The following is a 12,978-nucleotide window of genomic DNA, read 5'->3' as shown; positions in this document are numbered from 1 at the left end:
TTATTATCTGTTCATTCAACAAAGATTTACTGAATGTGCCTTTGTTTGAAATACCAGCGAGCCGTTCGATTTTATTTGCTAGTTAGGTTCTCCGATTGTATGAACAAAAGCTTAACAACTGTACTGTAAGCTCAAGAGGAAAGAAAAATGCTCTTCCTGCATCCCCTGATTTCCCCTCAAGGTATCATTTTCTTCCCCTGAGATAAAGCTGGACCGCTCTACAGGAAACTGTCTTGACTCTCTGTCCTCCACATCATTGGCAACAATTCTGCAAGCTGCCAATGGCAGCTGTGGACACTCACTGGAAACGACAGCAGACTGCGACATGGCATTGACTTGCATGATGTTTTTTAGGGCTTAAGGAGTTCAGTCATGTGTCAGAGCTGCTCATGTTAAGTGATCTATTAGGTGTCATGATGTCCAGAAAGGTCATCTGTCACATTGTAGGCCAGAAGTGTCACCTCTATTTAATGTGATAGGAAGCCAAACTCCCAAACTAACTGGGGAGAAATTGGCACATGTCACTGCTGACTGATCAAAAGCTGTCGGGCTCAGCTCATACCCGCAACTGCACAATTGAAAGCTCCCCACTCCATCCAGTGCGTAAACTAAATGTACAACCATTTAAAAGTCTAGGACGTAATGTCATTGAATTTTAATAGTTACAGTGTTATTGGCTTCATCTTAGAAAGAGTATAAACTAATAATACCTATAATGAGTATTGTTATGACTGAGATGAGTGGAAAGTCTTTTGGAGAAAGGCTATCAAATAAAAACTTTCGGTAGAAGAAAGTGAAAAATATTAAATTTGCCAAACAAGAAAGATTTTTAACCATAAAAAGTCCAAGAATTTGTTTGCAGATGTGGCTGCATGATATTTGTGAGGTTCTCAGGTGATTCCCAAGTTAGCCAAAGATAACATCTAGCCGAAATATCCAGAAATATCTAGCTTGAAAGAAAAATCATAGCATCAATTAAGTTGAAATCAAGTTTAGTGAAATGTCCCTGAGGAGGAGGAGATAAAGACTCTTCAAGAATGCTGCAAATAATTATCACCACACTCACCAACAATAGCAATTATAAGAATTAATTCTAAGGAAGAATAATACAAGTTAAATATATGTGCTAAAAAAGTATGTGCATGCAGTCTATCTGGGATAGCTTGACAACACAAAAGCTATGTGCTGGGTTCGCTTTTAGCCTTTGCCCAAGATATTTAAAAGTAAAAGAGAAAGTATGTGCTTCAGGCTGACATTTCGTCATTGATTTCCATAATCTTTATGTTTCCCTTTTTGTGTGTTTTCCTTGCTACAGTCCAAGTCATTTTACCAATAACCTAGAAGGTTGTTAAGATGATTTCTATAGCTGAGATAAAAGCTGCATCCTTTAGAGAACACACAACTGTGTAAAACTTTCAAGCAGAGGAGGATCTTGCAGAGACTCGAATCCTCCTGCCCTTTAGGCAAGCCCTTGGAAAGACAAAGCAGTTGAGCTGCTTCTCCAGAACACACAGTTGCTGCTAGTGCATGCTGGGACTGTACCCACCCACTTAGAGTCCTGCCCCTTTTCAATATATCATGATGCCTCCCACAGCACTGAATTCTTTCAGACGTGATTACTCTTTATAGTCTTGTGCTCAAGCCGCATGACTGCCTCCTTGCACTTAAAAGAGACATTGAAAGACCCAAAGAGCACAAACCATAAAAAAGAACTGATAAACTGACAACAGTATAATTTAGAAGTTTGGTACCACATAGGATACCACAAACATAATAAAAGACAACCTATAGATTGAGAAGAAGACATTAGTAATGTCATAACTGATAAAAGACTAGTCTCTAGAATATAAAAAGAGCTCCTACAATTCAAAACAGAAAAAATAACTCAACAGACCAAAAAAATGGACAAAGTATCAAGAAGCAATTCATGGACCAAGGAAAACAAATGGACAATGGACGAATGAAAAAATGCTCAACCACACTGGTAGCTAGGAAGATGGAAAGCAAAACGATAGACAGAATCAATTTACAGAAAAGGTCAAGTTTGACAACAGCCAGGACTGGTAGTGCTGCAGAGCTATGGGAAGTGTCGCACATCCTGCCTTCAGGAGCTTAAACTGGTGCCATGACTTTGGACAATCATTGACAACAACACATGGAGTAAAGGTGAAAATGCTCATACCCTACAATCCAGCAACAAGGGAAGGAGTGGCTCACATATGGGGGACATTCGTCAATGTCTGGAGACATTTCTGGTGGTCACATCTGGGTTGGCAGGGGTAGGGGAGAGCAAGGGGAAGAATATTACTGCAATCCGGTGGGTAGAGGGGCTGCTACACATCCTACAGCGAACAGGTCATCCCTACCCCCAAAGGTTAACTTGACTCAAACGGTCAACAGTGCTGAGGTGGGGAAACTGTGGTGGCTTGAAAGGTGGCCCCCAGAAGATTAGTCTACCTGGAATCTACACGTGCGACCTTATTTTGGAAAAGGGTCTTTGCAGATGTAATCAATTTAAGGATTTCATAACGAGAACATCCTTGATTATCCAGGTATGCCCAAAATCCAATGGCAAGTATCCTCATAAATGAGAAGACATGGACAGAAGGGGAGAGACACAGAAAAGGCCGTGTGGAGACGGGGTCAAAGACTGGAGGAAACAGCCTGGGGCCAAAGAATGCCAACAGCCACCAGAGGCTGGAAGCGGCAACCTGTGGAATCTCCACAAGAGCCTCTGGAGGGAGTGACCGACCTGGCTTTGGCTTCTGGCCTGCTGCAGAGAAAAAACTCCATTGCTTTCAGTCACCCAGTTTGCGGCGATTCGCTGGGGAGCCCAGAGAAACACTGTACACGCTGTCACAGGAACACTCCAGGGAGACACTCGCCTGTGTGTGGGAGGGGAAGGGTGCGGGGTTGTCTGCCCAAGTGCGTGATAGCAAAAACCCTGGAACAACCTGAATTTTTATCAAGAGGAAGACTGAAAAATGTATGGGGGTATATTCACTTGGTGCTCTACAGCAACAGAAATCAAGAAACTAGAGCTGTTTGTATCAGCATGAATTCATTTCAAAAATGCATTTAGAGAATAAAAGCCAGCCCAGAAGGATATATCGGGAATGAAATCATTTATATGAGGTTTTCAAATCTACAAAGCAATATTTATGGATATCTGGATATCTCAATCTGTGGCAAAAATATAATAATGTGCATGATAAACAATGAGCCCATAGTAATTATTACTCCTATTAGAGCCACAGAGGAAAAGGAGAGAGAGCGGTGCATAGCAAGCTCTCCATTTGCATCTGAAATATTTAATGTCTTTAGTTAAAATAAACAGAGCTGATAAAGATTTGGCAGGGTAACAAGATCTCATAAAGCTGGGTGTTATGATAAAAGTTACTGTTCAATGTTTGCGAGACAAGGAAAATGTGTGCTGTGTAAGATACATTCAACGGAGGTTGATAGGTGTCGGGGGAATAATGAAGCGAGTGAGAAATTACGAGGAGACAGGATACAGGTGGGGCACTTGGTCCAAAAGCGATGGAGCCCCTGGGAGCGGGGCCATCACAGCACAGGCACTTCCCTGTCTACTGTCGTCTTCAGAGCGCCTCCTTCCGTCCCCTCCACCTCCCGTGCTACTTGATTTGGGGGAGAACATTCTTTTTTTTTTTTACATAATCTCAAATCATTACTGACTGACTACCTACCTACCTATCCATCCATCTGTGTTTTACTTTCAAAGAAATGTGTACAGAAAGTATGAGTATATTTACTATAAAAAGATGTCACATTCTTCCATCTAAGAATTTAGAGGCTGCATATTTTTCTATTGAGTTTACTGGGGTGACATTGGTTAACAAAATGATACAGGTTTCAGGTGCACAATTCCACAACACATCATCTGTATACTGTACTGTGTGTTCATCAACCCTAGTCAAGTCTCAGTCCATCATCATTTAATCCCCTTGTACTCTCCTCCACCTCCCCCTACCCTCCTCCCCTGAGCAATCACCACACTGTTGTCGGTGTCCATGAGTTTTCTCATGTGACCTCCTTATGTTTTTCCTTTTAAATCTGGTGCACAATAGAATCTGTGATAGCTGTTGAACGGCACAAAGTAAGAATGGGGAGACCTCCACCTCTGCTACTTCGATCACTAACAGCCAGCCTGAAGATGTGCATCAGTGACTTGCACTGTACTAACCAACCCCCAGATCTGCAGGCGCTGCAGCTATATTTTATATGCGATGTCTGAGCACAGGAACGGGACTGTCTTATCAGCGCTGCTGGGGCCTGGCCGGGGTTCCTCTAGGAAGGCAAGATGTGTTGAGCAACACGAACGGCTTTTGTGGGCCCAGAATAGCTTGTGATTATGCGCAAAGCACACTCTGGTTTGTGATTATGAACTTCATCAATACACACCCAAAGAAGAGTCAGGAAAGGTATCTGACAGGGGAAAAATATAACGGAAAACCACGCTTCTGGTTTGTGGCGAAGACAGGCAGTGTGGAAGTGTTTTTGGAAAGTGGAACAACCCAGATTGCCTACCAGCCCAAAATACCCAGGCAACTGCTCACCCTTCCTTTTCATATTGTCTCTCATGGCAAAGACTAGATTTTGGTACCTGAATGACTGGCTTCAAATAATTAGGGAGAAAGCGCTGTAACATCTGTTCTTTTGGCCATAACAACTGTTATAAAAGGAATCCCTTCACTCATGAATTTTTATATTAGATGAGGCACTTCCAAACGTGGGATGCACACGGAGACACAGATACCTTTCTGTGGAAACACAGAGCTATTCTTTAAAAAGAAAAAAAAAACAGTCTACTTCCATTCTTGCAGCTCATTACCTTTCTTTGTCCACTACCTATAATCTGTTCCAAGATTCTGAATTAGGACCATATTTATAGTATTATTCTTGCTAACCTTGATGTTAACCCCAAAGCTCCTGGACAAGTGCTATCTTTGGGCTTTGCACATAATTTATTTCCCCTCAAAATGTGCTCACTAGAGTAGAAATGAAATGCTTATTTATGCAATAAGTATTAGGCAGGGACAGCGGCTGCTTTGTTCAACCGCTGTGTGTATGAGTGTGCGGCCCAGAGCTGGCCCCGTGCTAGGTACTTACAATGGCCTGAACTGTGCTCCCCCCCAAAAAAAAATCATATATTGAAACTCTCACCCCCAGTGTGACTATATGTGGAGATAGGGCCCTTAAGGAGAAATTAAGGTTAAAGGAAAAACCATAGGGGTGGGACCCTAATCTGATAGAACTGGTGTCCTTAAAAGAAGAGGAAGAGGCCGGTGTCCACTCTCCCTCAGTGTGTGCGCGAACAAAGGCCCCACAGCAGGAAGGCGGCCATCTCTAAGCCCAGAAGGCAGGCCTCGCCAGAAACCAACCCTGACGGCATCCCGATCTTAGACAACTAAGTAGTCTCCAAAACGAGGAGAAAATACATTTCTATTGTTTAAGGCATCCTATATGTGGTATTCTGTTATGGCACCCTGAGCTGTGACATTATTCAATAAGTTCTTGCAAAATAAATGGTGTTGTAATGATGATGATGATTACAATAAATCACAGGCTGACAGAATATAAAAGCTAAGTGCACAAAGGTATAAGCTATTGAACCAATTTTAAATAACTCAGATTTAGTTCTTCCTAACTACACAAAATAATTCTTATCTGCAGATCAAAGATATTTAAATTATGTTTAACAAGAATAGATGGAGAAAAACAAAATTCATTCTTGATTGGCTTATTCTTTAAGCAAATGGAAGTATTTCATTTCAATTTTTAAAACATACTTAGCCTTCTTAATCCATTTCGGTAATTTCCATGATTATTAAATAACAATTCAAAATGCTCATATGATTCAACAAATGTTGAGTAATTCTATGTCAAACTTCCTTGAATGCCTAAGGCCTTTATACACTTGAACACAGAACTGAAGAGCCAATAATTAAAATTCCTTTAGGACAAAGGCATTTCTTGTTACCCAAATGTATATTCCCTGGCCCAGCTACATCAATTTTCTGTATCTTTTGTCTTCTCCCCTGTGTGCCATTTGCTTGCATCACTGCACTTATCACAATTAGAAATAATAGATTTATTTGTACATTTTAATCTCTTTCACTAAATAGTAAGCTCCACGAGGAAAGAAATCATATTTAATGTGATCCTAGCACTGTAATTCCTGAACCTAGTACCATGTCCAGCATATAACAAGCACTAATCACTGTTGGATAAACAAATGAATTTTAGTCGAATAAGTAAGTTGTTTACCCTTGCACCATACTCTGAGGGCAAATAAAAACCTCATCTTCTCTTTAATATATAAAATCAACCCAATGAGGTCCCACACTTCAGAAGGACCGTTTTAGAAGGATGTGCTCAGGCTCAGAATTCCGCACCACAACCGCAGAAACATTTTCTCTTACCAGAGCTGAACGAATCCATCAAGAGAAATAAGTGCTCCCGGTGACTCCCAAACCCTCTTCTGTGTGACCGGCAAAAAGGGGATAAAACTGGCCTTGCTGAGTGGACCAGTCAGTCTCTCTCAATCAACACTCAGTATGGTTGACTTAGCGCCCAGGAACTGTTCTCCGCAAGCCCAGAAAACACACACGCTTGCTTGATGAATGTGAATGGGTCTGCTTTTGCCATTCGTTCTGACTCCCAGCGACTGATGTGGGTTACTATGGGTCATAAGGGGAAAGGAATCACAAAAATCTAATCATTGATACTTCCAGTGAGCTTCCCTTAGCCGAGCCCCCGAAAAATGTAACTAAGAAAAGTTCTTTCCAACATGCTCGGGTGACCTAGGTCATTATCCAATCATTTGTAGCTCTGGAAAGGCCTTAGAACAATAAGCTGGGAGTGTTTCATGGTCTTTAAAATCAAGTCTGTCAGAAAACACATTGTGAAAAAGCAAAAAGTACATGGCATAAATCTCTATGTTAGTTTCCAGTTTAATAACTCTTCCCACATCCTCACCTTCTAGTCATTTACCCTGTGTACACAGGGAGGTGCGTTACCCTCAGTGGACCCGCTGGTCAGCGAGGAAGAAATGCAGGAGGTGCACTGAGCCTTTCAGGTCATTAGGATGTCATTTAGTTCACTGGAGAAGGTCATTTACTTACAGCGAGAGGTCAAGGTCCCGCTCGAAGATGCGCCATTTAATCCCAGCTCCCCCACACGATCCTGCCCAGTATGCATTTTCCTAGTTTAATTTCCTCTGTAGGTTCCCTTTTATTTACCCTATTTTATTTCTCTCATTTTATAGTCACGTCATCTAATTTAAACTTAATTAAAACTTTCAATTAGGGGGAAAAAAAGATAGTTCTGGAAACCTCCCAGGAAACACTTCATTAATGGGAACTACTTAATAAGCAAACTATCTCACTGCACAGACCAGATCCAAAGCTACGGCCTCAAAGACCCAGCGTGTCTTCCCAAAGCTTAGCTCAAGTTGGCCAGTGAGGACCACTAATGTCTCGGAGCTGGAGAGTTTGGTGTCTAAGGTCACACAGATCTGCCTGAGACGCAGAAGACCACTGTGTGCACCTGAGGCTTCTGAGTGACTGAGGAGGGAGTCGTGGCCCAAAGGAGCGCAAACCCAACCCAACCGAACCGATGAAAGGACTTCTCCTGGCACTATTGGGACAGATGCTCTATCTTCTCCGTGCTTCTCAAGCTTACATGTAACTCTGGAACTTTTAGAAGCCTAGGAAGCCAACACAGAAGAAGGCACAGGCTGAAAATCTGAGAGACAAATTCTTGAAGATGCTGTTTAAACACTTGGTCTAGCTATGCCTGAAAAAAGCTATGACACTACTGCACTTTCCAGGTTTGTGTGGGGGCAAAAAGCCCCTTCCCACTTTTGGGGGGAGGGGGCCTCAGACCTCAGAACTACTGGATCAGAATCTGCAAGATGCCCAGATAATGTATACACCCATTAAAGTTTCAGCACGAGCATTAGCTCTTTGGAGTCACATTCTATTGCTCGCAGCTGAAATGTTCTTAATAAATATAAGTATGTTCTAGTATTATCTCCATTTTTACAGAATAGGATTCTAAGATGTAGAGAACTTTGGTTGTTCAAGATCATGCAGATAATAAAAGGTGTAGGCAGGCTCAACGCTTGGCCCACCTGGCTCCAAGGCACAAGTGCTCAGCTGCGGGGCCTGGCACATCTTCTGACTCTGACTCTGACTGTCCAATCAAGTGAGTCCGAATCTGATGAGCAAGGCCAGCAGGCTACAGACTCAGAGTTGCAGTTCAAGACCCTTTCTTGCTTGCAGAAGGTCCGTCTTTGTTCTGTTTGGGCCTTCAACTGATTGTGTAGAAACCTTCCATTCTATGGAAAGTAATGTTTTACTCAAAGTCATCCATTTAAATGTAAAATTAACCCCCCCAACAAAATGTAAAAACACCTTCACAAAAACATCCAGAATAGCATTTGACCAAATATTTAGACATCATAGCTCACAGCCAAGTTGACACAAAATTAATCATCACAATTAACCTTATGGATTGACAGAGGCAATGTCTTTGCCTCCTTGTGTGGATCCTGGCAGACTCGACCATCTATGAAAAGTGCGGCAATAGAAGCCCCTACCACCCCTTCCAAGTTACTTTCCCCTCCCATACGCGCCCAGGGTACTTCTGTTTGTAACACTTCCCATATATATATATATATACACACACACAATCTCCTGTTCCAAGCCTGTCTTCTCTGCCTGATTATGAGCTCTACGAGGGCAGAATGACATTTGTTTTCTCACCAACATCCCCGCACCCCATACATTACACACTGCTTTGCACACAGCGCATCCTCGGTAACGTCTGATGAATGAGTGCACTGATGATGAAAACACTCCCCTCGTGACACGGGACACAACGTTTCTGACATCTTCCAGTTTGTTCTCCCAAATTTCAGAGGCCTTTTGTAGACTTCCCGCAAAAGGAAGTCTCTTTGTCCGTGATGCCATCTGTCAATCACCTAACAGTGAACTGAATGCACTTCCCACTGGGTCCCAGGCAGTGACAACTTCCCACACTCCTGACCTTTCCTGACCCTCAAGGGCCTGGTCTCAAGCCCCCGGCACTGCTCTCCCCAGTAAGGATCCTTGAGAAGCCTCCTCATATGTCTAAAGGTCATCAAGCCCAACTTGTGAAACACTCTGGTGGTACTCAACAATAACATAGTAGGTACATCTTAGTGCAATGCCACCACTATATCACCTCTGGGGAAGAAATGTTTATGGAGGACGTGCTGATATCACTAATGATGATAATGATTATGATAATAATGACGATGATAGCTATGACATCACAGTTATTTCTTGAGCACTAGGTCATTCTGACTCTACGAGGATGTTACTCTTACTTTACAGATGAGGAGAATGAAGCTCAGAGCTTGCGCAGGTTCCCTCAGTACATAAGGATGAGCAAGGTATGATTTCAATCTACTACATCTGTGTGTTTCTATACTGGTCAGAGAAGCACAGACATCAGAACTACCATATTTTTTAACTATAAGATGTGCTCCCCCCCCCCCCGCTATATTTGGGAGGAATAATGGTTGTTAGTGCTGCTGTTGAGTTCTGTTTACATTGACATTGGTGAAATATTATGTTATTTATGTTATTAAATATTTTACCACATTTTTTGCTTCCAAATTTTTTTTCCCATTTTCCTCCTCTAAAACCTAGGTGTGTGTTATGGTCCAAAACATATGGTACCTGGTTTTTGTTTAAAATAGATTTCTGATATATACCCTAGAGAGACTGGAATTAGAATCTCTCAGAATAGGGTCCATTAAGTTCTCCTTTAATGCACCTTAAAATCGGGGAAGCACCACACTAACTACAGTCTTTCCACAAACTGTCTCAAGTCCACTGCGTCCGCTGGTTCAGTTAACCTCTCTCTGCTCGCCATAGCCTCAAAAATGGGTCCTGAAAGGGACCACAGGCCTTCCTTTTAGCTCCTAGAACCCACCTGCATCCCAATAGTTCTTAGTATGGATAAGAACGGAAGAAAAAAATAAAATGAACTGAGAGGTTTCACAGACATATGTGTGAACATGTCTATAGTCATAGCAAAATGTCTTCTTTAATTTCTAAGTTTGATATAAATATAGATTCACAGGAAGCTGCGAGGAAATGTACAGGAAGCACCAGTGCACCTTTCACTCAGTTCCCCCCTCCCCACCCCACAGTGTTAACATCCTGCATAACAACAGCACATCAAAGCCATGTAACTGACCTTCTCCAGATACAAGCACTCGTGTGTGTGTGTGTGTGTGTGTGTGTGTGACTCTATGCAATACTGTTACTGGTACGGCTTTGTGTGAGTACCACGAAAACCAAGGTATAAACACCACAAAGCTCCCTGTGCCCCCACTATAGGGCCACACCTCCTCCCATCCTTCACTGCTGGCAAACTCTAACCTTTTCTCCATCTCTGTAATTTTATTATTTTAAGAATGTTATATAAATGGAATCATACTGTATGTAGCCTTTTATAATTGGCTTTTTTTATACCTCAGCATAATTCCCTTGAGGTTCATCCAAGGCATGCTGAGTTATTGTGTATATCCATAGTTCATTTCTTTTCATTTCTGTGTAGTACTGCACAGAGTTTAACCATTCAACCACTGAAAGGCATTGGGTAGTTTTTATATGGGGCTGAATAAAACTGCTATGAACATGCATGTGCAATTTCCTTGTAAACATAGTTTTGATTTCTCTGGGACAAATGTTCACAAGTATAACTGCTGAATCACATGGAAGGTTCATTTTCAGTTTACAGGGAACTGCCAAACTATTTTCTAGAGTGACGTTGGAACCATCTTACACTCCCACCAGCCATGCACAAGTAATCCGATTTCTCCACCTCCCTGTCAACGCTTGGTGTCATCACAATTGTGTCACCTTCGAAAAGAGACAGTTGTATTTCTTTTTCAATCTATATGTCTTTTGTCTCTGTTTTCTTGCCTTATAGCCACTGGGTAGAACGTTCAGTACAACCTTCCAGGAACCCACAGGAAAGTAAAACAGAGAGAGAAACAGGAACTAAAAACAGAGGAAGCATAGAAAACAAATAAAATGCCATACTTAGGCCCTAATATGTCAATAACTACTTTAACTATAAATGCTCTAAATACACTAATTAAAAGACAGAGAACGCCAGAATGGATTAAAAATCATGAGCCAATCGTGATATGAGAAACTCATTTCACACATAAGGACATAGGTCAAAAGCAGAAGGATGGAACGAAGAACATTGATTTTTTTAAAGCAAGAATGGCTATATTAATTTAAGATGAAGTAGACTTGGCGCATAGAAAATTACAAGAGATAGAGAGGGACATTACATAATGGTTAAAAGGTCGATCCAGGAGAAAACACGGCAATGTGAAGTGTGGATGTGCAAAACAGCAAAGCTGCAAAAATGTGTAGCAAAAACTGATAGAACTAACAGGAGAAAGAGGTAAATTCATAATCATAGCTGGGAAATTCTAGCCCCTACTTTCTTCAACTAGACAGGAAATTAGCAAGGATTTAGAAGACTTCAACTACACTATCAACCAACAGGATCTGAATGGCATCTAGGGCGTATCCCTCCCATTGACCGAATACACACTCTTCTCAAGTGTCCATAGACTATCCTCCAAGGCAGACCACATCCTGGGTTACGAAACAAGTTTTAACGAATTTAAATAATACAGAGTGTGTTCTCTAAACATAATGGAATCAAACTAGAACTTAATTACAGAAAGACAATAACAGAAGTATCTTCAAACACGTGGAAACTAAGGATCTTCTAAAACCTCCCTAGGTCTCTCCTCTCTCCCATCACCTCCATAGACTGTTGGCAATAACCTTGTCCTGTCCACCTATTTATCTTACAAGATTCCAGGAAAATAATTAAAGTAAGTAAAAGGACAGAAAAGCAATGCTACATCTCCTACCTAAAGAACATTTCTTACCCTCTCGATTTAAGGACAGTGGAGGGCACTGACAGACCCCAGAGCCGCAGTCTGTGCCTCAGCCATGCCTGCACGATTGTAAACGATGTAGGTTCTCCAACTCACTCAGCTGAGATTGCAGGCATCAAGGGTGAAACTGCCCTTCTCCTCAGCTGCCCACTTCTTTCTGATGGCACACAACTTAAAGCACAGAAGCAAGGAAGAAATGGGTCCAATGGGCGGTAGTGTGATGATCTGTAATCAGGTGTAATTTCAGCAGAAAATTGCACTCGGCCCCTTTCCAGAGCCTGGAGGTAAAGCATGACTCCGGCAGAAATGGTTCGCTAGTGCCTCTCCAAGGACTGGGCCTGGTGAGTGAACTCTTCAATCTGTTCCACTCAAAGGAAAGGGCTTCGGAGTGACTTTAATCAAAACGCTGATGGGCAGAGAAGGAGCCCAAACAGCAGTGCCTTTTTCACTAGGGTCTGGGAGCCGAAGGAGAGACCCCACTGAAGACAAGCCCCTGGGGTTTTCGGAGGTGAGACCGACAATGGCAGAGCAGGTGGGACTGGAGTTGTTTCTTTCTGCCTGGACTGGGACAGCCTCGAGGCAGTCCCAGAAAGCACACTGCGCTCCGGAGTGCAGGGCTCCCTGCGCGTCAGCAAGCACAGAGGGGCCCTCTCACCTCGAATTCTTTAATAAATCTTCATGTGCCATTGGCTCCTACATGTAAAAGAGCTACTTGGTTTAGCTGGGGGAGGGGGGGGGGTCTGATTAAAAAGAAACAAAAACAAGTGCTATCTGCTGTTTAAACCCCTTCGACAGCTCCCTGGTACCCTTGGAATGAAGTTGCAATTCTGTGCTGTAGCTCATGGCCAGTCCCTCATGAGCTGCCCACACCTACTCTATCTTCCGCTCTGCTCTATACTCCAGTGAGAATGAAGTTATATCAGTTCCCCCAATGCGCCCTGTCCTCTCGCTCACGGCTGAGCCTTTGCATA

Source organism: Phyllostomus discolor, chromosome 13 (genome assembly GCF_004126475.2).
Source record: "Phyllostomus discolor isolate MPI-MPIP mPhyDis1 chromosome 13, mPhyDis1.pri.v3, whole genome shotgun sequence".
NCBI classification, from domain to species: domain Eukaryota; kingdom Metazoa; phylum Chordata; class Mammalia; order Chiroptera; family Phyllostomidae; genus Phyllostomus; species Phyllostomus discolor.
Note: the sequence above shows the minus strand (reverse complement) of the source record.